General features: G+C 40.2%; 1 long non-coding RNA gene across 3 annotated transcripts in view; it reads left to right on the forward strand.

Moving 5' to 3' along the window:
* Positions 1-4,705: 4,705 nt before the first annotated feature.
* LOC119792182 overlaps positions 4,706-23,378 on the forward strand; it is an 80,230-nt gene continuing 61,557 nt past the window's right edge. Inside the window, exons 1-4 of one of the 3 annotated variants that reach the window (XR_005281949.1) lie at positions 4,706-5,109; positions 5,713-5,868; positions 17,588-17,659; positions 19,913-20,074. This is a non-coding gene — a long non-coding RNA (uncharacterized LOC119792182). Of the gene's footprint in view, positions 5,110-5,712; positions 5,869-14,760; positions 14,879-14,967; positions 15,224-17,587; positions 17,660-19,912; positions 20,075-23,378 lie in introns of those variants that run through there. The other 2 variants (XR_005281948.1, XR_005281950.1) reach the window with 2 other exon arrangements.

Raw genomic sequence — 23,378 nt, forward strand, 5'->3', positions numbered from 1 at the left:
CTGGTGGTTGGCTTTTGTCGCAGTACCGCCACCTTCTGCTCTGGAGTGTACAAGCTTCGCCAAGAGAAAAAGGAGCAGCGCATGAACCAAACGCAACACACGCGAACCGAACAGTTCTGACAGTTTTCATAAACAGTTCCATCCCTAATATATACAGGTGCTGGTCATAAAATTAGAATATCATGAAAAAGTAGATTGATTTCAGTAATTCCATTTAAAAAGTGAAACTTGTATATTATATTCATACATTACATACAAACTCATATATTTCAGATGTTTATTTTGTTTAATTTTGATGATTACAAATGACAACAAATAAAAATCTCAAATTCATCATATCAGAAAATTAGAATATTGTGAAAAGGTTCAAAATTGATGGCCCCTGGTGCCACACTCTAATCAGCTAATTAACTCAAACCACCTGCAAAAGCCTTTAAATGGTCTTTCAGTCTAGTTCTATAGGCTACACAATCATGGGGAAGACTGCTGACTTGACAGTTGTCCAAAAGACGACCATCGACACCTTGCACAAGGAGGGCAAGACACAAAAGGTCATCGCTAAAGAGGCTGGCTGTTCACAGAGCTCAGTGTCCAAGCACATTAATAGAGAGGCGAAGGGAAGGAAAAGATGTGGTCGAAAAAAGTGTACAAGCAAGCAGTGGCGGCTGGTGAAAAATATTTTTGGTGGGGCTGATATAGCCTAGTGTATGTCTCCAACTAACCCGGAATAAGAATTCAAATAAACAATTGGACAATACATACAATTTAACAGTAATGATTTAATTTACTATATAATAACAGTAACAGTGATGATTTGGGTCACTGTGACGGGGTTCTTTGGCCTCCAAGAATCCAGTCTCAGTCGGGTTACCGGTGTTGGTGATTTATTGAGCTCAAAAACTCAAAACAGGGTGCAAAAGAAACTAAACATATACAAGATACTCTGGGCCTCAGCCTCCCTCCAGTTACCAGCAATGTAACAAAGAAACAGAAAACAAAAATTGCCGCTTTTCTTCCCACAGCCCTCATTAAATAGTTTAAGCCCCTCACCTCAGGCTCTCTTATTTCTGATTTCTTCTCATTAATCAGTTTTGTCCATATATTACCTCCACAAACAATTGATGTACAAAAACAAATAATTTTTACAACTTAATTCTTTTACACAGATTCATTGACTTATTCAATTACACCAAACTGGGTTTGAACCCAGCAAAGACGCAGCCAGACTGAAGATGACAAGTCCCCGCATAAACACGTACACACCCACACCCCCCACATACCCACACACACACACACACACACACACACACACACACACACACACGGCTAACCCCACTGAAATATTAAGTGTGCACCCTCAATACGCCAGCAGGTAACCAGGACAGCTTGTGTGTTTTAAGTTAATAGAGCTACTGATCTCAGCGCGAGTGTATTGGTCCTCACAAACACAGTATAACAGGAATGTGTGTGTGGCGCGCAAAGTTAGAGAGGTTGTTTTAAGCGACGAGGTGGATTCGTCACAGTCACAATAACCATGAAATGAAATGTTCATATCATACAACAGGGATGTTCTTCTGGCAAACGGGTAGATAAATAAGGATCTCACCGAATTTGGTGGAAGCTGCATCTCGCTCGTTACATTCGCCATCTTCCCTCTAATTGTCTGCACCTGCGCTTGGGTTCAGAAGAGAAGCCTGTAAAAGCGCAGTATTTTCAGCGCCCCAATACCATAAAGTTCCGAGACGCTGATTGGCCATTAAATTCACCTAGCAATAGTACATGATTGACAGATTCTCTGCAAATGTGGGTCAGTCTGATCACAGCCCCCAGAACAGAGACGGTAGGAGTCTGTCTGTGGAAATCCAAAAATTAATGACAGTAGATAGGGAAATGTAGTTTATATAATTTGTTTTGCTTATAGTTACACAGTCTAGAGAGTAAAACAGACATTTATGAGTTAATTTCTAAAAATATATTTTACGTTTCTCTCTTCTTATCAGGGAGGGCGGTGCCCCAGCGCCCCCTATGGGCCGGCCGCCACTGCAAGCAAGAGAGATAACCGCACCCTGGAGAGGATTGTGAAACAAAACCCCTTCAAAAATGTGGGGGAGATTCACAAAGAGTGGACTGCAGCTGGAGTGAGTGCTTCAAGAACCACCACACACAGACGTATGAAAGACATGGGTTCCTGCTGTCGCATTCCTTGTGTCAAGCCACTCTTGAACCACAGACAGCGTCAGAAGCGTCTAAAGAGAAACAGGACTGGACTGCTGGTGAGTGGTCCAAAGTCATGTTCTCTGATGAAAGTAAATTTTGCATTTCCTTTGGAAATCAAGGTCCCAGAGTCTGGAGGAAAAGAAGAGAGGCACTTCATCCACGTTGCTTGAAGTCCAGTGTAAAGTTTCCACAGTCAGTGATGGTTTGGGGTGCCATGTCATCTGCTGGTGTTGGTCCATTGTGTTTTCTGAGGTCCAGGGTCAACGCAGCCACATACCAGGAAGTTTTAGAGCACTTCATGCTTCCTGCAGCTGACCAACTTTTTGGAGATGCAGATTTCATTTTCCAACAGGACTTGGCACCTGCACACAGTGCCAAAGCTACCAGTACCTGGTTGAAGGACCATGGTATCCCTGTTCTTAATTGGCCAGCAAACTCTCCTGACCTTAACCCCATAGAAAATCTATGGGGTATTGTGAAGAAGAAGATTCAATACACCAGACCCAACAATTCAGAAGAGCTAAAAGCCACTATTAGAGCAACCTGGGCTATCATAACACCTGAGCAGTGCCACAGACTGATCGACTCCATGCCACGCCGCATTGCTGCAGTAATACAGGCCAAAGGAGGCCCAACTAAATACTGAGTGCTGTACATGCTCATACTTTTCATGTTCATACTTTTCAGTTGGCCAACATTTCTATAAATCCTTTGTTTTTATTGGTCTTCAGTAATATTCTAATTTTCTGATATGATGAATTTGAGATTTTCATTTGTTGTCATTTGTAATCATCAAAATTAAACAAAATAAACATCTGAAATATATGAGTTTGTATGTAATGTATGAATATAATATACAAGTTTCACTTTTTAAATGGAATTACTGAAATCAATCTACTTTTTCATGATATTCTAATTTTATGACCAGCACCTGTATATACTTTTTTTCTGAGTGGCCCGGTACCAAATGACCGACGGACCGGTACCGGTCCGCGGCCCGGTGGTTGGGGACCGCTGATCTAGAGGAATACTAAAACATTGAGAATCAATTATCAAACAGCCTTCTAATTTAGCACATCATTTTTTTAAACAAATTTTTTAGTTTTTTTCCTACCTCATAGATTTGCAAATTTTCTGCACAATGTTTACATTTTAATATTTCCAATATTTGTCAGTGTCTTTTTCCAGCTGTTTTCTAATGTTAATATACAATTAACTCTAAGGCTGGATTGTGAACCACTTTGTAATATATCAATAAGAGTATCTATTTACTTTTTATAAAATATTATAATTGGATGTTTAAATTCTTTATTTCTGTATTTGTGAATGCTCAGTAGGATGTTTATTACACCAGTGGCAACATAGTTTGATAAATGAGGAGATCCATAGCAAAATCATTGGTTGGGGGAAAAAAAAAAAAACTGGTCTGTCCTTCCTCCCACATTTGGTGTTGCTGTCCACAGCTGCAGAAGCTGTCACATGACCTCAGGGAGGTTAGTTAGCCCACAGAATAGTCTGAAACCCTGATCAATATTTTTAGTCTGTGTGCTTAATTGTTTACCAGTCACCATTGGCTCCAGACTATATATAAGTGATGTTCCCCTGAGTGATCAACTCCCATTCCATTGACACCAATGCCCTCCTAGTGTAGGTCTTCCAGCCTATTCCTGTCAATTTTCTCCATTCCCTAATCTCACGTATGATCGTCATGTTTACACTGGTGAAATCCAGACCTGATCAGTATTTTGCAGTTTGATATCCACAGAATGAGACCATCAAGAAAACAACAAAAGTACTGGTCTTGAACCAGGCCCGTGACTCAGTGGCCACTAAGGTAAATATCAATGATCAATAATAAAGAGGAAGATTAGCAATTCAACTCAGCCTGCAATATCAGGGAGCATCTGGAAATGAGCAAGTCTTGTTTTAAGTTTTCAGAATGGCTTACTGTTTGATCTAATGCAGACATACTTTATGAGAATAGCAATGTATTGATTTTGTTCATTGTGAATTATGTGAATAGTTAAAAGCATGAGTGTGCATATATATTAGGTAATTATACACTGGGGTGCTAATGTAAAATTTCAGCAGAATAAATATGAATTATTGCTTCTATCAGTATCCAGCTTGTGTCCCTAAAGCTAGTCATTTGAGATGATAATTGGAATTGAATGTTTGCTTTTTTTGTAAGACATTGTGAAAGCGTTCTTCAGACTCATTTTAAATGTGTATTGATCAATGAAGCTTACAGAAGCTTAGAGAGCTCAAATACAAAACGCAGTGCTGCTCTTCACACTTATATAAACTCTGTTTTTGACATCATATTTACAAGAAACGGTAAACGTTTTATCTAAGGCATAACTTATTGATTAACTTTACCCATTTGTATTTATTCTTACATTTTCCTTCAGTAGTAGTGGGCTAATGTCATGATTTAAATGAAGTATTGATCAGTTTAGGAGGGGAGAATGGAGAGAGAGGGAGCAATTGTGTGGGAAAGAAAGCTAGACCAGGGTTATCGGTGTGGATCGCACACAAGAAAGAGACTGCTAACGGATGAGACACGTTTTAAGCGATTCCGTAAAATGGATTTCTGCATAAACTGCATTTTCAAAGTAGGAACTACAGCCAGGCTCTTCTGTGTACCACCTTACGGGAGGCAAAGATGGATGCTGAAATGACAACAGTGTTTTGAGCACAACAGAAAAGGAATTAATCTTCTTTTTTCTTCTTGTTTCAAGTTGGTTTTATGGAGTAATTCCCAGTTTAGATGCAGATGGTTAGAGAGTTTTTGTCCTGCTAGCTGTCAACGGGTCCATTTTGTGTCCATGACACCGGCAGCATCATGGGGCTCACAAGACAAAGCCACCGTCCAACTAAACTAGGAGCTTGGTCTGTTCGTCTTCTACTTACTATCCTCCCTTCCTTTCACCCAGTCTCTTTGCTCTACCCCTCTCTCACTTTCTATGTCTTTTGCTTGTTCTCATCCCTATCCATTCCTTCCTCTCTTGTGATTTACCTCTGGTGATTTGTATTAATTATGGGCTTGTTTAATATTCAATTTATTTCAAATTATTCCAAAATTGCAAAGATTATTCTATGTTTCCCTTGTTGATTACTATAATAAAAAGCACAGCAGTAGCCTTAACTTTATGAAATATTTTTTTAGTTTTGTTAAAGAGAAAAAAACATCTACATTTGTTGTTTAGGGTTGTTGCTGCTGATGATTGTATCAGAGTATGCATGCATGTATGTATTTATGATGGATGTTTAAGATTTATTGAAGTATTTTTTTCTTAAAAAAATGTGTCTTTATATTCTGCAGATAAATCCTCCAGGGTTGCCTCTGGGGAATATCATATATAATTTCCTTACTTCATACAGGAATTTCTTAGAAAAATTATTGTCCATTATGGTCTCGATATTGAATGAGCAAGTTAGCTGTGCAGAAAGGGTACTCTATATTAGCAACATTGATTCTTCTCCTTTTCTCAGCAGTCTGCCTCCTTTCTGGTCCACCATTTGGACATCATGAAGCAAATTCTTCAATTTTTGCCTGACCAGCTGGAGAGCTGTTTGGATCTTTAAAAGGACCGGCTGTACAACACCTGAGGTTCAGAGCCAAACCAGGCCTGGGAGCTTCTTCATCAGGTACAGTGTTTAGTGCTAAGAACAGATAATATCAGAGAGCCTAATTTTCAGTGCTATCTACATCTGATTGGCTGTTAAGAGAAGGACAGCAGTTTGACCAGAAAACCTTTTTTGACCCGTGATGTCAAATACATATAAAAGGCACTATTAAAAACAATGAGGCTTCAGTCAGTACAATCAGGACAAATATGCTTCTTCTGAATTATATATACAAAATTACAAAGGTTTTCTTATGTTGAAAGTAAAAAAGATGGTTTAGCACCAACCAGATACTTGATAAATCTATAGTGGATGTGTCACCTGTTGCTAAGCCTCTGGGCAGACTGATTCTGGAGTTCAGATGTGTAACAATATTCCAAACTTCACAAATACATTTAAAAGACAATGAGGTTAATAATGAATTTAAAGGCCGTTGTGTTTCTATCTCTGATTAAAAAGGATTTTCAATTCCTCTTTTTTAGGTGTTTATATAAGTGAAATAAATATTAACATGCAGTGACAGTTACTATTTTATCTGTACAGAAGTGAAATATTGCTTTGCATTTTAAAAATCAATTTTTATATAATTCGTCTTTCTGAGTTATTGTTATTTTATATTAATACATACATATTAATATATAAAGTTGGGTATATGTTGGTGTAATATTTTATCTCAGTTACAATTTATTACCAAATAGCAACTCTTGCCTGACTGGTTTTGTCAAAGAATGATGGTTAATAATGAACACTTTCTAGTTTCTGTATTACGTAACCCTTGCTTGTAAAAGGGGCAACCTTTGGTACAACCATTTGTTTTTCAAGAATATTTGTCTGTACCACTATCATTTTGCAGATTTTAATGAAAGCTTTCAGGGGTCACCAAAGGTCAAGCAGTTCCCCCACCTTCTTTGAATCGAACAAAATTGGTCTCAATAAATTTGGCTAAATTTTTGCTGGTTTGTGCAAAACAACATTTTATTGGTGCAGCTTTTATTTTAAAGTTTCGACAAAGGTTCAAAGGTTAAGCAACCATTTATCCACATCAACCAGATCAATAATAAATCAATCTGGTGATTGGTCAATTAGTTTTGCAACAGCAAAACCAATAATTTGGCCAGTTGGTTTTAAAATATCACTTTGAGGATTTTGAAGATTACATTTCTAACGTTTTATCATCAGAGCCACATTACCAAAAACCAGGAGTCTCACAAAACAGATGGAAGGGCATCTTCCAAATGTGGTTCAGAGTCCATTTTCACTTAAACACTTTCCTTCTCTGTATTTGTCATAAAGGATATGCAGTAATTTCACTAGAAGTTCATAGAATCCACCCAATGACTTTTTTTCATCTGCCATTGTTTGACTGATGTGACATACATACACATTTCATTTAGTACAGCTTTCAAACAGTAAAACTACCTTCTTATTAGCTTGCTTTACACAACAGTTAACACATGAAATGATCAACAAAATGACCAAAGATCCAAATTTCTTAGTTTGAAAGTCTTTCCCTAGTCATTTTAGAAAGGTGAGCCATTTCCAAAAATCAGGACACCTTTGCCCACGCTGTGTTTCTGGATGGGTCTGTCCTTGTGTAACCCAGTGTTAAAACTGCTGTGCTGAGGTTTTGCATCAGATGGCATCAGACATGCTTAAGAGCTCACATCTGATGGGTTGTTTCCACTAATAGATTTTTAAGATTTTGTCAAATTTGATGAAGAATCTTGGAAATCGGTTAAAAAATTTTTTTAAAATAGTTTCCTAAAATATATAATTCAAAATAGTAAATATGTTTTATTAAATCTCAGAAAGCTTCCCTTGTGAGTGACTGAATCCGGAAAATTCCCTTTATAGCTTCGTGTAGCAACAGAGCATCGGTCAGTTTTTTTTTCAACCTCCTGTTGTGGTGCACTTTTGGCTGTAGCACCCAGACATCTCAAGATCCTCCTCTTCAAAACTTGGATGGTGAGCCAGCCAGGAGCCTAGAGTTGTGTGACAAGAGTGGAATGACAATTAAAATCTTGCCTGTTAACACATTGGTACAATGGATTTCATTGCAAAATTAAGAATTAAGATACCAAATGCAGTCATTGTTAGCTGTTTAAGTGGATCTAAAAAGGATGATGTTTTTGACTACTTGCGACAATGGGGTACAATAAGTAGGACACTAACAGTCGATAATAGCTCATCTGAGTTTTACCAGAACTGTGTCGTGGAGTTTAGCTCTCATTTAGCTGTTCACGAGATAACACCTGCATTGCCTTACCTGTATCCATCAGCTGATAATCCAGATGTTAAATACTGTATCCGTGCCCCAACAGATGTTTACAGAAAAACCATAGGGGGCCATGTTACTGATACCTACTGTACCTCACTGACCTAAATACCTTATCCAAATTAAGTGGGAAGGATTTTGAAGAAGTCTTAAGGGAAGTGATGTCAAAGTTTGAAGAGTCCATGTGACCTGTTGAGGCAGCTGTCAGCCCTTGTCCAAATATTGACACAGAGCCTACACAAAGTGCTGGTTTCCCTCCACACCACATTGATAACCCCCACTCTCCTAACCTTGTTCAGAACCCTGATCCAAGCCCCTTGAAATTTACCAATGCAAGCCCTGAACCCAACTTACCTTCACACAGCTGCCCTAGTTCACGGCCCAAGCCTTTGTTGCCAACAAGATATTGTTGCCAATTGTGAATATGAGCCAAACCCTGCACTTGTAGAGGCAAAATGTAAAAAATTAAAAGAAAAAAGACAAATATGGGATAGAAAAAACATTGGCCCTGCTTCTTTAAACTTAGGTCTGCCTCTTTTGAGGGACAAACGGAGGCTACCACAGAGTCAAACCGTCCCTTTGAACTCAAGCAAAATATCTGAACTAAAAAAATGTCATTTTAAAGTTGAATACTAAAACTGACAAATTCAAACTGCCTCAAAGCTTAATCGGTACTAAAAGTACAGCCCAAGTAAAGATTAAAGGAATAGTACACCCAAAACATGATTAGCCTTCATTTTCTACTCACCCCCATGCTGAACAACACTCTGGAGTACTTTTTTGATATCTCAAATGCATCTGGAGATCTGGGAGGCTTCTTGCTGTCTGCTGACATTCAAATAATGGAGGTCTATGGTGCCCGAGGCAGAAAGGTCCATAAAAGTCCACAAAAAACGTGTCAATATTCCTCCATACTGCTCGTCCAATGTATTCCAAGTGTCCTGAGTGGGTAGCATCCAGAACTTACTCGAAACGAAGTCATTTAGAATGTTTTTAGAGCATAAACAGTAGTGTATAGGATTTCCTGAAAGCGCGCACCTGCGCGATCACGACGCTACGGAAGCCGGCAGACCAAACCAGCGCATTCAGCTCAGCAAAGAACTCATGCTCTTGCTCAACACTGAAGACCTCATACATTTTTCTTTCATTGTTTCTTTCTTTGCACAGGTAAACAGCACATTTCTTCTTCTACGCTTGCATTATCGGCAGAGCAGACGCTGAATGCGCACTTTCATCTGGTTTGGTCTGCCGGCTTCCGTAGCGTCGTGAACTCGCATGCGCGCGCTTTTAGGAAATCCTATACACTACTGTTTATGCTCTAAAAACATTCTAAATGACTTTGTTTCGAGTAAATTATGGACGCTACCCACCCAGGACACTTGGAATACATTGGACGAGCAGTATGGAGGAATATTGACACGTTTTTTGTGGACTTTTATGGACCTTTCTGCCTCGGGCGCTATGGACCTCCATTATTTGAATGTCAGCAGACAGCAAGAAGCCTTCCAGATCTCCAGATGCATTTGAGATATCAAAAAAGTACTCCAGAGTGTTGTTCAGCATGGGGGTGAGTAGAAAATGAAGGCTAATCATGTTTTGGGTGTACTATTCCTTTAGCGCCAATACTTTAAACAGCTTACTCGATTCTGGCTCCCAGGTTACCATGGTCCCAAAATAATATTATGAACATTTGTACAGTCATGAGAATAATCAATTTTTTGACCTGCTCGAAGTCGAAGGAGGAAATGGCAAATCAGTGCCTTACATTAAAATGAACATATCTTTTCCAAAAGAGTTTCTCGGTATTGAAGCTGATCTGTAGACACTTGCCTTAGTCATGCCAAACATTCAAGCTGCTTCCCAGTCCTTGGTGTTAATTGGAACTAACATCTTAGATCTGATTTTTGAGTTGTATAACAAAGCATGTCCTGGACTGCAGCCTCTCACTTCAGATGGTTATAAGGCAGAGTTAAAAGTGTTGGAGTTAAGGCACAAACAGTAAAAACAGAAGCCTTGGTCTAGCAACCATGTACAGCAAAGGCCCACAACTAGTCCCAGCAGGCCAAACTGTTGTCCTAGAAGGCCCGGTAGCTGTGTGAACTAATAGAGCAGAGAGATCCATGCTGCTAGAGCACGCATCCTTTTCAACCTTACCTGGGGGCGTCCTAGCAAAGCCTCATCAGCTTACCTGAGCAAGAACCCTACCTGATACCAGTTGTTCTCACCAATGAAACTGAACATGATGTGACAATCCCTTAAAAATATGTGATTGGATAAATCCACGCCTTCCAGAAAGTCCTCACTCACGAACATTCAATCCTCTAAGTCTGAGGTTGGTCAAAAACACAATCTGGTTTTTAACTTTGAGTCCTCTCCTATCAACACTGAGTGGAAACATCAGGTTATCCACTGCTGCGTAAGAGCACAAAACCCAAAACTAAGCCTGCCTCCTCTTGTGACCAAGCTTTCAAAGACATCATTAAGAAGCTCACTTCTGCTCCTATCTTGGCATTTGCAGACCCTAATCTGCCTTACTCATTTCACACCGATGCCAGCACAAGAGGGCTTGACGACACCCTTTATCAGGAACAGGAAGGCCAAACAAGATTCATTGCTTATGCAAGCAGGGGGCTGTCCAGGAGGGAAGCTTGGTACCCTGCCCACAAATTAACATTTTTTGGCCCTAAAGTGGGCTGTAACAGCAAAGTTTGCAGACTTTCTTTATGGGAACCAGTTTACTGTCATCACTGACAGTAACCCCTTGGCCTATATTCTTACAACGGCTAAGATGGATGCAATGAGCTACCGTTGGTTAGCTTCTCTGTCTACCTTTAACTTTAAGCTGCAATATAAAGCAGGCAAACTTAATGCTATGTTTAAAGGCGACCACAGGGTGAGTCATTAAATGATACTTTGCCACAAAAAGAGCTTGACAGGATACAGCAGTTCACCAAAACTCATTTGCCACAGCAAGATGCCAAGGGGTGGTGTCAGCCATCTGTGAGAGACCCTTGTGTTGTAATTTTTCCAATGAACCTTCCCCTTGTGCACTCATTAACCATCTCAGTAAACGCTTAACCAGATGATTTTGTCACTGAAGATGACTGGTGGAACCAACTACCAGTTTTAGTCCGTGAGGCAGACACCCTGTCTACTTTTAAGGCTAGGCTTAAAACTTTCATTTTTGATAAAGCTTATAGTTAGGGTGGCTCAGGTTATCCTGAGCTATCTCTATAGTTATGCTGCTATAGGCTTAGACTTTTGGAGGACATAGGGACCCCCATTTCATCATTCTGCTTCATTCTCTCTCTGTTCTCCTATTCTGCAGAATCTGTTAGTTCAATCTCTAACCTTCTGCTCTCTCTGCTTTTCCTCAGAGTAGCTTTGCCTCGTCTGTTCCTGTTTGGCTGTGACGTCATCCTGGAAAAAAACATCAGCTGTGCTGCTTCTATCAACACCCTTGTTAATAGATGTTGGAGATCGGCCTGTTTTCCAGTGTGGTCCTGTTTCTCTGACCGTGACTGAGTGGATGTGCTCTCTTCGTCCTCTGGCATGGGAGCTGCCTTGGAGCTCGTCTGCCTGGCTGTGTGTTTCCTGGACGGGGCCGCCTTTTACAGCTGCTTTTTGTATCTCTGCTTCTGTCTCCTTGAACCCCAGTCGGCCTCGGCAGATGGCCGCTCACACTGAGCCTGGTTCTGCTGGAGGTTTCTTCCTGTTAAAAGGGAGTTTTTCCTCTCCACTGTCGCTACAAGCATGCTTAGTGTGGGGGGTTGTATTTGAGTCAATGAGTCAATGCAATCAACTGGTTTTCCTTAGATAGAAAACTTTGTATCAATTTGACTGTATGATCTGGTTGAACTGTAAAGTGCCTTGAGATGACATGTGTTGTGAATTTGGCGCTATATAAATAAACTGAATTGAATTGAATTGAATTGACTGTGGTGGTCTTCCAGTTGTGCCCCATCTGTCAGCTGAACAACTCAAAAAGGAATAAAGAGCTGACCCCTGCTTGCGCGAGGTCAATGTCCAAATTGAGACTGGTGAAAAGGTTCAACCTACAGTCAGAACTGAACTTCCTGATATAAGTCTGTTGCTTTGAGAACTCAATCGTCTCAAGCTACACAACCAAATATTGTACAGAACATGCCAAGATCATGGCAATGTGACTTATCAGCTTGTCTTACCTGAACAGCTCCGTGAGGCAGTTTTTCAGTCTCCATAATGATTAAGGTAGGCCATTTAGGTATTGAGCGTACCCTTGATCTTGACAGAGCAAGGTGTTATTGACCTCGTACGGCAGTTGACATCGAGAAAAGAATCAAAACATGCATCTGCTGTGTGCGGCGGAAGACCCCACCAGAAAAGGCTGCAGTGCTTGCAAACATAAAGTCTACCACACGGCTCAAACAAGTTTGTATGGATTTCTTATCCTTTGAGCCAGATCAAAGCAACACAAAGGATGTGCTCATACTGACTGATCACTTTACAATGTATGCTATAGCCATTCCAACTCCTAACCAAAAAGCCCAAACCGTGGCAAAATGTCTTTGGGATCACTTTATAGTTCATTATGGCATCTCTGAAGATTACATAATGATCAAGAAACTTTGTAAGATCATGGCATTCCCAAGATTCGAACCACTCCTTATCATCCTAAGGAGAATCATGTGGAACGTTTTTACCGCACCTTGTTAAGTATGCTTGGGACCTTGAAACATAAAATACAAAACGCAGTGGCGCAACTTTGTAAAGCCATTGGTCCATGCATACAATTGTACCAAAAATGACACAACTGGATTTGCTCCTTATGAATTAATGTTTGGTCATCAACCTAGATTACCTGTTGAACTTGCATTCAACCTACCTCTCCAAAACAGAAAAAATTAAGTCCCACTCACAATATGTTGAAAAACTGAGAACAACTCTCCAAGAAAGCTACAAACTAGCAACCCAAAATGATACAAAAGTGGCTCACAGGAATAAGGTCACATGTCTGTGGAAGTTCCTGTGGTGGCAGGTGGCTGAAAAAGAGGGAAGGGGGTTGCAGAGGTCTTACAGCTGTTTATGAGACAAAATTGTATTTTCTTCTCTGGTCATCATGTCAAGATGAAATGTGGACACTGGTTCTCAATGTCCAAAACCACGATCATGGCACATGGCAAAACAGGACAAACCCAACAACCCAAGTCTTGAGACCACAAATCCTGTGAGACGTTCAGAGACACAAACCACTCAGCCAAAAAGGCTAATTACAGCCACTTATAAAACCCACTCGTATGCATTGCCCAGTCCCTATTCCATGGCTTAAGCATTGCTTTTACCAGTGCCTTGATAGAGCCTGAATTTGTCATTTCAAAAGAACCCATCCCATGCAAAGGGACTTGCATGTTCCAAGGGTCACAGTGTAACCCAGTGTTAAAACCACAAGTAAAAAATGTATAGAACTTGATTTAATGTCTTATTTTACAATACCTTTTCTACTTAAAAAGTATAGATTTTATGTCTTATTCTCAATAAGAGTTAAAAAGTAATACAGTTAAAAATAAGTTAATAAATATGTTCATAAATATAGATAAAAAGTGCTAAAAGCCTTTAAAAACTGTGAAATATGCTTTCAGTGACAGATTAAACAACCGATAGCTTGCACAGGCTGATTTAACATCAGCCAATAGGATTGATTGTCCCGCCCCTTTAACTGCTGCGCTTAGATTTTGATCTGATTGCATTAGACATGCTTGAGAGCTCACAGCTGATGGTTGTTTAATCTGTCACTGAAAGCAGTTTAAAACTCCTGCCACACTATTTGTTACTGGAAACTTCTTCAGCTGTTAGACTAGTTTATCAGTAGATATCTAGCAAATTACAGCTGGTAATAGTGCCAATTATGAGAGAATGATAAGCAGACCTGAATGGTAGAAGTCCCCCTTTACAATTATCCCTAAAAATATCAGCTACCAATTTATATTTGTTTTTATTTATATTTGTAGTTAAGGAAGCACTGATAAGCTATCGTTATTTTTGAGTTGCTGCATTTTTTTTTTAATTTCACAAGTGCAGAATTAAATTGACAAAAGAAGAAAGCCCAGCTGACATCTTGGCTTGAGAGAAGGAACACCCATGTTATCTCTTTTGATTATGCAGTTGGGGCAGTCTTCCAAGAAGTTGTAAGAACCCAGATAGCTATACTTTCTCCACATTAAGTCGTCATGCATGTTTGTAGTGAACAGGAAATAGAGGCTGCAATCCAGCAGTTAGAGGAAAAGATTTAATGAATGTGTTGCAATTAAGGAAGTTGTTCTCACATTAATCAATGCATTTTTTTGCACCAATGTTTTTTTCTTTTCTCTAATGTTTACATTTGATCACTGCGGCACTTTAAGAACTGGAAATGTCATGAGAGCTGTACAAAACAAAATTTTATTTTGTATACACTCTCTGTGTACAAAATTACAATAAAGTCTAAGGCTCTAAGTGTAAGTCTAAGTTATGTTTTTGTGTCAGTTATTCATGTTTATTTCATGAGTTTTATTTAAGTCCCTGTTCATGTTCCCTTCCCTGGAGGTCAGTGGATTGAGAGGGTTTGGTGTTTGTCTCCTGTCTCCTGATCTTGTCCTGTCTCTTCTCCGCTGAACCCTCAGGGTTTTGGCTCGGCGTGTGGGGGGAGCGCCAGTTCTGGTCCTTCTCCTCAGAGCCCTCAGGGTTTTTGCTCGGAATGTGGAGAAGGACAGTTTTAATTCCTGTAACCCTGGATCCAAGGTGGAGACCAGTTTAAAGTTCTGCAGTAATTCCGGTACCATGTCTTGTCTCTGTCCCTTAACCACTGAGCCTGCCTGTCTCCATCTTAGGGGGTCTCTCTCAGAGCTCGCTGCTGGACTCCTGGAACTCTGAACTTGCCTGAACGTTTTGTGAATTCCTGGAACCATGGATCTTTCTGTTCTGATCTGTTCAGATCGGAACCCTGTGGTTGGGCTACAGACTCCTGGACCTGGCAACTGTTCAGTTTTGAACTGTTTCTCTGACCTTGATCAGTCTCCTGCCTGCTCACTGGGGCTGCTGCATCAGGGACACTTTGGACGGCTTGGAGCCACATCTCGTTTGGCAGTCCATTGCCTTCCTGTGTTTCTCCCTCCAGAGTGATTTGGTGGAGCCCCGCCCCCCTACTGCAGCCACTGCGACCTGCTTATCCATAGCAGCCCACGTCCGGTTCTGTTTTGCTTTAATTATATCTGTCATTAAAGATTTTGAAAGTTCCTATTGTCCAACTCCATCTGTCTCGTTTTATGACAAATATTGGCTAATATGGTTTTAGGTATCTCTCAACATCCCTGAAACTTGAATCATGTCTCACCATTTCATCCAAGAAATATCAGTATAATGAGAGTGATTTTCATTTTTTTTAGTTGAAATAAACATGTTTTTTGCTGGTCAGTACACTGCTTCTAAAATTTGATGTAGGGATAATCCTCTGTTGCCCATGTACACAGATGGTTATTCGAACAATGTATGCCAATCTGACAGTGTATGCTGTTCTGATAGAGCATCGGCAATAGGTTTTACATCTGTTGAATTTAAAATGTAAATTGTTAGGTTTAAATTTACCAAAGTATTAGGATATAGGTTTTGTAGTGAAACACAGTGTGTGTTGTCTGGATAAAAAGATTTTGGCTTCTAGAGCTTTTGGTTATAGTTTGAGATATCAAAAAACCTCAGCACAAGAAAAGCACATATAACATGAGACAAACATTTCAGCAGAGGGTTACATTGGAGGCTTGGGTTTCACGTATGAGTCTATGTGGTATTTGAGCATCAGTTGTGTGTGAGTGAGTTTGTGCAATTTGTCCATGAATGCTGTCCAGAGGCCATTGTACTTTATATGATGGAAAGTATATCAACCGGTGCTATGTTTCTGAATGCATCCACAGGTGTGCGCAGGTAGGGGAGTGGGGAGCCGGCAGTTCTCGACCCTTCCGCCATAGCATCAAGGGGAGTTTTGATAAGGGGGAGGCTGAAATCCAAAATGCACTTTTGTTTTGAGAACAAGCTGCACTGAATTTTTCGTCAGCCTTGAAGTCTTTGTCGATGGGGTCCACGTGCTAAATCCAACATTCTGCATTTGATGGGCTTTTCCACCTTGAAGCGAACATGCACATCCAAGATATTATCCCTTCTCACCTTTGAGTTCAACAACCACAGCCAGCGTGCGTTTTATCGCATACAGCTGATGGCTCAGCTCATGGTCCTGCTCGCTCAAAGCCTTTGTGAGTGCATCAGCCGAGGCCGGCAGCCTAGTCATCGCCCAGATTGCCGCTGACTTCCTCTGTAATTGTGGATGCATACTGTGTCCTCCAAATGTGAGTATGATGAATCCAAACTAAATACATCTACAATGTCCTCGACTGACGGCATCGTAAAACTCACCATTCTCCAATCCTTCCAGGAGTCAAGGGTGTATCCCGCAATGTATGTCCCGGCAGCACAGGACAAGTTGCCTTTACCCTATCTTAAAGTTGAGAAAATTTGCCCTCTCTAACTGGTGGACTTTGATGATGTATTACTGTCTTCCTTTGATCTCCCACTGTTAGCATCCAGAGCTAGCCCTGGCCAGCTTCTGCTTTTGCTGCAACAGCCTGCTGTGGTTCCTAGGCTCCAGGCGGTGTTGAGCCCACCTGGCATTCTCATCCCTGTTCTGCCTGTTCTGCCACACTCTCTACCAGGAAGAGCATGATGCTGCTCTTGTCTGAACACCTCTGTTGTCCAGGTGATCCATCCAGAAGGGATACTTGTGTCCCAGACGGAAGCTCAGTGTGGCTGTGAACCAGCTATAGCACCACGACTATATTATATAATATATATATATATATATATATATATATATATATATATATCTTTCTCTTCTCTTTCCGTGTCACCTTTGTTGACTTTGTCTACCCTGCTGCAACACGGTGCTCTCCACTTTAACAATTCATATATCCTATCCTCAGTCAACCACCTAATCCCAGTAGCACTAGCTAAGAAACAGATTACCGCTGCCAGAAACCAGAGGAGGGAGCAGCAGAGAGGGATGGGTTTTGCAGGGCAGAAAATGATGCTTTACTGATGCAATATACAGAGGACTGTACAAGGTGTATTTAGAATGCTTTACCAAAAATACTTTGATGATCCAAAACATTGAACATAGTATACAAAAGTTTTAATGTACCTTTTGGACTGTATTTATGTTTATTTCAATGAACTACTTCAAATTGAATTATATATATTTTTTAGATATAAATCTTTACATCTGTAATCAAACCAAGAAATTTGGTTGGAAAATATCTTTCAAAAATACCCACAAGGTGAAACAGTGTTTTGTACAGTAGAAAATGTAAAACCCACAGCCAAAAAACAAAACAAAAGCAAATGTAGAGCTTTAAAGAATGTAACTTCTGCAAGTTTTTTTCTAACTGACATTCTTTATTTCTACAGATTTCAAAAGACTGAAGTGAGGAGTCTACCACTACATGATTAATCGTTAAACATGGCTGCTTGCTTCAGCAGGTGGAGTAACAGCTGCACAGACCTGAAAACAAACTAGTCTGATGTTACTGAAGTAGTGAACAGTGCATGCAAAATATTAATTTTTATAACATTATTACATTTATAGAGGAGAAATTAGGTTCCAATGTTTTCCTGTTCAAAAGTCAGCTCCAGATAGACTCTGTTTACAAGCTTTAATACAAATTGATAAACAGCACTGATATTTTTATACAGTATGAAAATGTGAACTTAACAGATGCAGGAGGGTCATTTAAACTTTCTACACCAGGTTAATTAATGCCTCTTATACAGGTGTAAATAAACGGAAGAAGGGTGCTATCTATCCAGCAGCTGCTGTCGCCATGCCAGCTGCCTCACAAAAACGTGACTTTTAGGACCAAATGATTGCCAATAAAACATTTGATTAAGAGACAAACAGAGTGAGAACCATAAACAGGCAGAAATTTGCCCTTTAATTTCACCATCTCCCGAGAATTGGTTTTACCGTGCTGGAGAGTAGGTGCCACACACAAGCAGTTTAGTAGTCTGCCCAAGGACTGAAATTTAATTTAGCTTGTGTGTAGCCATTCTGGTTGCATGAGTGTGTATTACTGTGTGTACAGGTGCACCTGTTTCTCTTTGAGCTTTTTAGTATAAATCCAGTATTTTAAAATTCATCTTAAAAAAAAAAAGCTTTGCATGATGCATATACACATGTTTGTGCTGTTATATTTATTCTTGCTGTATTTTGTTTTTTTCTTACTCTCCTGTGACCTAAAAATTCCACATTGGCTGGTTTTTACAGCCTTCTACTCTGGTTGTACTGAAGTTTATATTTTCTTTGTATATTGCTTTGTTGTTAGTGGATTTGAACTCATTCTTGTGTGTTTTTTTTTCACGCATTGTTTTATTATTACTTTAACCTGTAAGCCTTGAAAAAGAGCTTCTATTCCTGCTGGCAACAATAATTTTCTGGTGTTAGATGAAATGTGTGTGTAGGGGAAGAAAGCAGCAGCTGAATTGTTCAACAGTGGTTGCTTTGGCTTCTCACTGTAATCATTTAGTAACACTGCTTCATGTGTATATGCTTGTCTGTTTATATGTTAAGGTCCAGGTTTCTGATGAAAGCCTCCAGCAGAAGTGTATGTCTGAGCTCCAGTGTTAATAAAAGGCCAGCAAGCTTTGTTTGCTCCTTCTGAGAACACCACTGGCTTTTACTGCCTTCCTGACAGCAAGATAAAGTGCCCTTCCAATTAGAAAAATATTTGGACGCATAACCACCAACAGTAATGCTGGGTTTTGTTGTTATGACTCTTGATCAGGAATTCCCTATTTTTGCAATGTTTTTTTTCCCAACACATTTTAGGTACCATCTGCAGAGCTATACTTATGCTTTTTTTGGTTACTTTGGTTGTCTGCTTATATTGCTTTTTTCAATGTGGCGAGATGGTGCTCTATTGTGTTTTAGTATGCCTTTCGGACTTAGACTGTTGTAGTTTTTAGCATGTTGCATTAGAAGATTCTTGTTGCTGTGTGTGTTAGGATAGATGTCATTGTTGTTTCCCCTGTCATCCATCTCTGTCTCATACAGAAATGTGTGCATATATACCCAACTGCTGATCTAGTCCCCATCTCATACTGTAGATGGGTTTTTTTCTCATCTTTCCAGAAAGTGTATTAAAATTAAATTCTCTCTTGTTGTTGTGAAAAGAGGCACACGTAGAAAATAATTGGCTGTAGGAGAGAACAAAGGGCTGGCTCCTCTCCTCCCTGCACACCACAACCAGGCATTAAAACCAAGCCTGCTGCATTGTTCTGCTGTCTGCAGCCATCCCCCTAGCCAGACACTCAGCTCTGGAGAAGTCACTTTTAATGTCTGATAATCAAGGTGAATTTTCAAAAAGCTGCCATTTTCAAATGGTGGTGTATATATTATGTGTAGATGGGAGTTCAGGGGTGGAGGATTCCTTTTTCCATGAGAGAGTTAGTGAGAGGGAATCAGTTTCAGTGATGCGAAGTGAAAGAGAGACACCTAACGGCCATATGGGGAACTGCTACATGATTTTTGGACTGATCATAAGTTGTTGGGGAACTGCAAATGGCTAAAACCAGTGTTACTGCATAAATTGTGTTATTAATTCATTTAATGAATTAAACTCTCATTTATGTAAGAAAACATACATATGAATTATGAAATATAAACTAGCAGACCATATCATCCATTGCAGTACTGCCTCTAATATGTGTGCGTACATTTTTTTGTATGTTTTTTAGGGAACAGATGCTAGTTGCCTCCATTTGAAGGAAATTCTTCCGCTGTGTTGCCAGGAAATCAGGCATCCAGTAGCCTAGCAGTGGAGCTCCATTTCCCTGCTGCAGGGCACAGACTCTTCTTCTTCTTGCCCCTCCCTCCCCCACTCTCCCCCCTTCCACAAGGTATGATTATTTTTCCTTCGCAGGAGCGCACCATTATATTCTGGTCTGCAGTTACCCCTCCCTTCTGTCATTTTTCATACCACGTTTTCTGCCCATATGCAGCACTGCACATTTGCTCTCTGTCTGTACAATATGTAAAGGAGGTAATAGTATAAAGTTTGTACAATGTAACCAGTAGGTATGTCTTTATTTTCTTTACTTTCTTTTTTTGTTATTTATTTATGTTTTCTATTTCCCCTTTTCTATTTCCCCCTTCTTGTAAATAAAGTCCAGCACTAGCCATGTACATTAGCAAACATGACTACTGTGTATGCACACCTCCAAGGCTTTTTACTCGCAGAGGAAACCAAATTATACATCTGAGGCGGACTGGTCATTCCGCGTTCCATGACTGTTAAAGGTTCACTTTAGTTCTTGAGGTACAAGCTTAAAAGAACTTGCTAAGTACGTTTGGTTAGTTTAGATGTAGCAGCAGTGTCGACAGGTGATATGCAGATATTTCATGACTTATAAATCAATTTCCTATTTTTCAATCCCTTAAAAGGTCTGACACCAAGAAAGCCCATAACAATAAACTCTTGGATCACATCGCATAGGCCAAAAAAACAAAATAACAAACAGTTTTAGAAGGTCAAAACATAAAAAGGCACTAAACACATGCTGCTGACGCTGAGATTAAAATCAGGGGTGTATATCTACTCCTATGAAACAATAGGATTTAAATACAGTCTGTGTGGGGAGCAGCACAATAGAAAAAGCTTGACATACAGGTAAGATGCAGTGTTTGAGTGTAACTGGTAATCTTAAATTGTCTGATAAGAATATGTTCAAATTCAGCCATTCCAACCAACTTATCCCATTTCTACTTTGAAACACAAAGAAATGAACCCTCGCTTGTGTTTGTATTCTTTGAGTTGCTCCAAAGCACATTTTAATAGTATCTATGTGGATTTACTGTTGATTTTGGTGACAGCCTTTACCTATTTTGTCTTATCAATAGTTGAATTAACAACTCAAACTAAGGCTGTGTTTTCTTTCTAAATGTGACTTTCTCTCGTAAGTTAATATCATCAATCGGTTCACTTCATACCTGATTCAGCACATTGATGTAACATTGTTTAAAGGTAACTTAGTGTCATGTTCTGTGTGATTGCATAATAGCCAAGAATTCAAATAGGCTCCATTGGTTCCCTCGCAGTACTAGAGCTAGAGTGCTAGCATTTTTCTCAGGCTGGTTGGAGGGCATACTTTCAAAGTGTTGAGCTCAGCTGCGGTGCAGAAAAAAGACAGAGGAGACGGCCGCAGGCATTCAGATAAAAGGATGCATGGGGAATTTGAGCATGTTGAGAGGGAGGGTGTGTTTTGTCCATCACGTGTGGCAGAACAGCTCTGGCTCTGTGCCAGTATGGGCAATGTGCCCACGAGGAGGCAGTGTGTGGCCAATGCTGACTGTAACACTGAGAGGTGCATAGATAGCAAGGGAGATACTGAAAGAAAACAAGTGTGTCTATGGGGGGTGTCTGAGGCAGACTGGCAGGAGAGGTTTAGTCTCCATTTGCATGTGAAATGGACAGGTTGTGATACAGCAGGAGAGCAGAGCAAGAAGCAGCAGGGAAGAATGAGGAAAAATTTCTTGGGTTGTGTTATGTTACCAGCCTATTACCGATCACAGGCTTCATGCCAGGAACACCACTTAAACTTGCAGCAGAATTTGAATCTTGTTCTCAATGACAAGGAGCTGATGGAATGGTTCATTTAATCTAGAGTGTGTTGTTTCATTTAATCACACACTTGATTGTTGATCTTAATTGCATTGTCTCCTGTTTCTTTATGCACTGCCTGGAAAAATACTTTCACTAGGAGGACGCAAATGTTATCTTTCTGCTTTGTATGCATTTACACATTGTTTGCCTTTCTACATACTATCTATCTCTTTCCTATACCCTCCCTCTGTTCTCCTCTTTGTATCCTTAAAATATTCTGCACACCCCTCAGCAGTTCCGCATGGCAGACAGCCCTAATATAATCTGTGCGTCTGAATTCTAATTTATACCGTCAGGATAAAATAAATAGTCTGCAGTTAATTATGGTGAGCCAGCTCCTGGCTTTGCCAGGGTGATTTATGAAGTGCACGTAGGCATTCTGAATTGCATTTTTCTTAATTTATTTTTAATCTGTCTTTCAATTAATTTTATTGTGGATGTCTTAATGATGGCAAGGGGTTTGTGTTAATGAGGCCTTTGTGGTAAAATGAACAGGTACTTGTCCCTGTGGGAGGAAGTTAGTCTTTTGGGATGAGGTCACATAATGCTTCCCATTCTACTTTACAATTTGGTCTATCTTTAAAATAAAGTCCTTCACTGCAGCATAATTAGACTACCTCTAGCTCTTTTGAGAATTCAGACTTATTTCGAGATATACAAAAAGTGTTGTATTTTTGCTTTGATTGTGACTTTCTTCTTTGAATAGCGTACCCAATCTGTTGTTCTATGTGATTGGCATTTTCACACCCACCGCCACTGCTGTTTAGGCCCTTTTATTCAGTTGTTGTATAGGAAATGCCTCTCTATTCTTGAACTCAGCCCATTTCCAGACAATTTTGACAATGCGTGATTGTCCAATTCGCACATCTTGCAGATTCAGACCGTGAATAAAAGTGTTTTTCACACTGGAATTGTGTTGGTTATTTTTTACTTTCAATCTTACTGCAATGTTCCTGTGTAGCTTCCCTGCCTACCTGTCAGGGTTAGGTTGAGGTTTGAGGACCCAAATGCAGAGGCAGAGAGGCTGAGGTGACTTCTTGCAGTTTTAATTAGAGAAAAAAGTTTAACATAGGCAGGAATCCAAGGTAAGACGAGGTAGGACAGAGTAAAGGGCTGGTTATACTCCCGCAGCAGTGTGTCGCAGTGAGCTTGACACAGACATTTTTGATTTATGCTCAATTTTGATCATGGTCTGTGCTATACGCTGTGGGTCAAGATACAGCCGAGGCGTTGAGGAAGTGGCGGCAAGTTTGTCTGACAACGGAGGGACATGAGGGCGAGAAAGAGAGCGGGGATCCAGGTGGAAAAAGGGTCCCAGCGTTCTCGTGCACCTCACAAGTTGTTTTCCGCAATTGCAGTCATACAAACAAAACAAACCGGCCTCCTGCCTGTGGCAATGTCTGCGGTCACCTACAATTTGGTAGAGGTGCAGCAGAGTGTCTGCGGAGGGGGGCGACCTAGTTTCAAAGTATAAATCAGCCTTCAGACGAGGTATGGCGGGGAACCAGTCCTGAGGAACGGCACAAGGAGAGTATATAGAG

Source organism: Cyprinodon tularosa, unplaced genomic scaffold (genome assembly GCF_016077235.1).
Source record: "Cyprinodon tularosa strain WSP-4 unplaced genomic scaffold, ASM1607723v1 ctg412, whole genome shotgun sequence".
Lineage (NCBI taxonomy): Eukaryota > Metazoa > Chordata > Actinopteri > Cyprinodontiformes > Cyprinodontidae > Cyprinodon > Cyprinodon tularosa.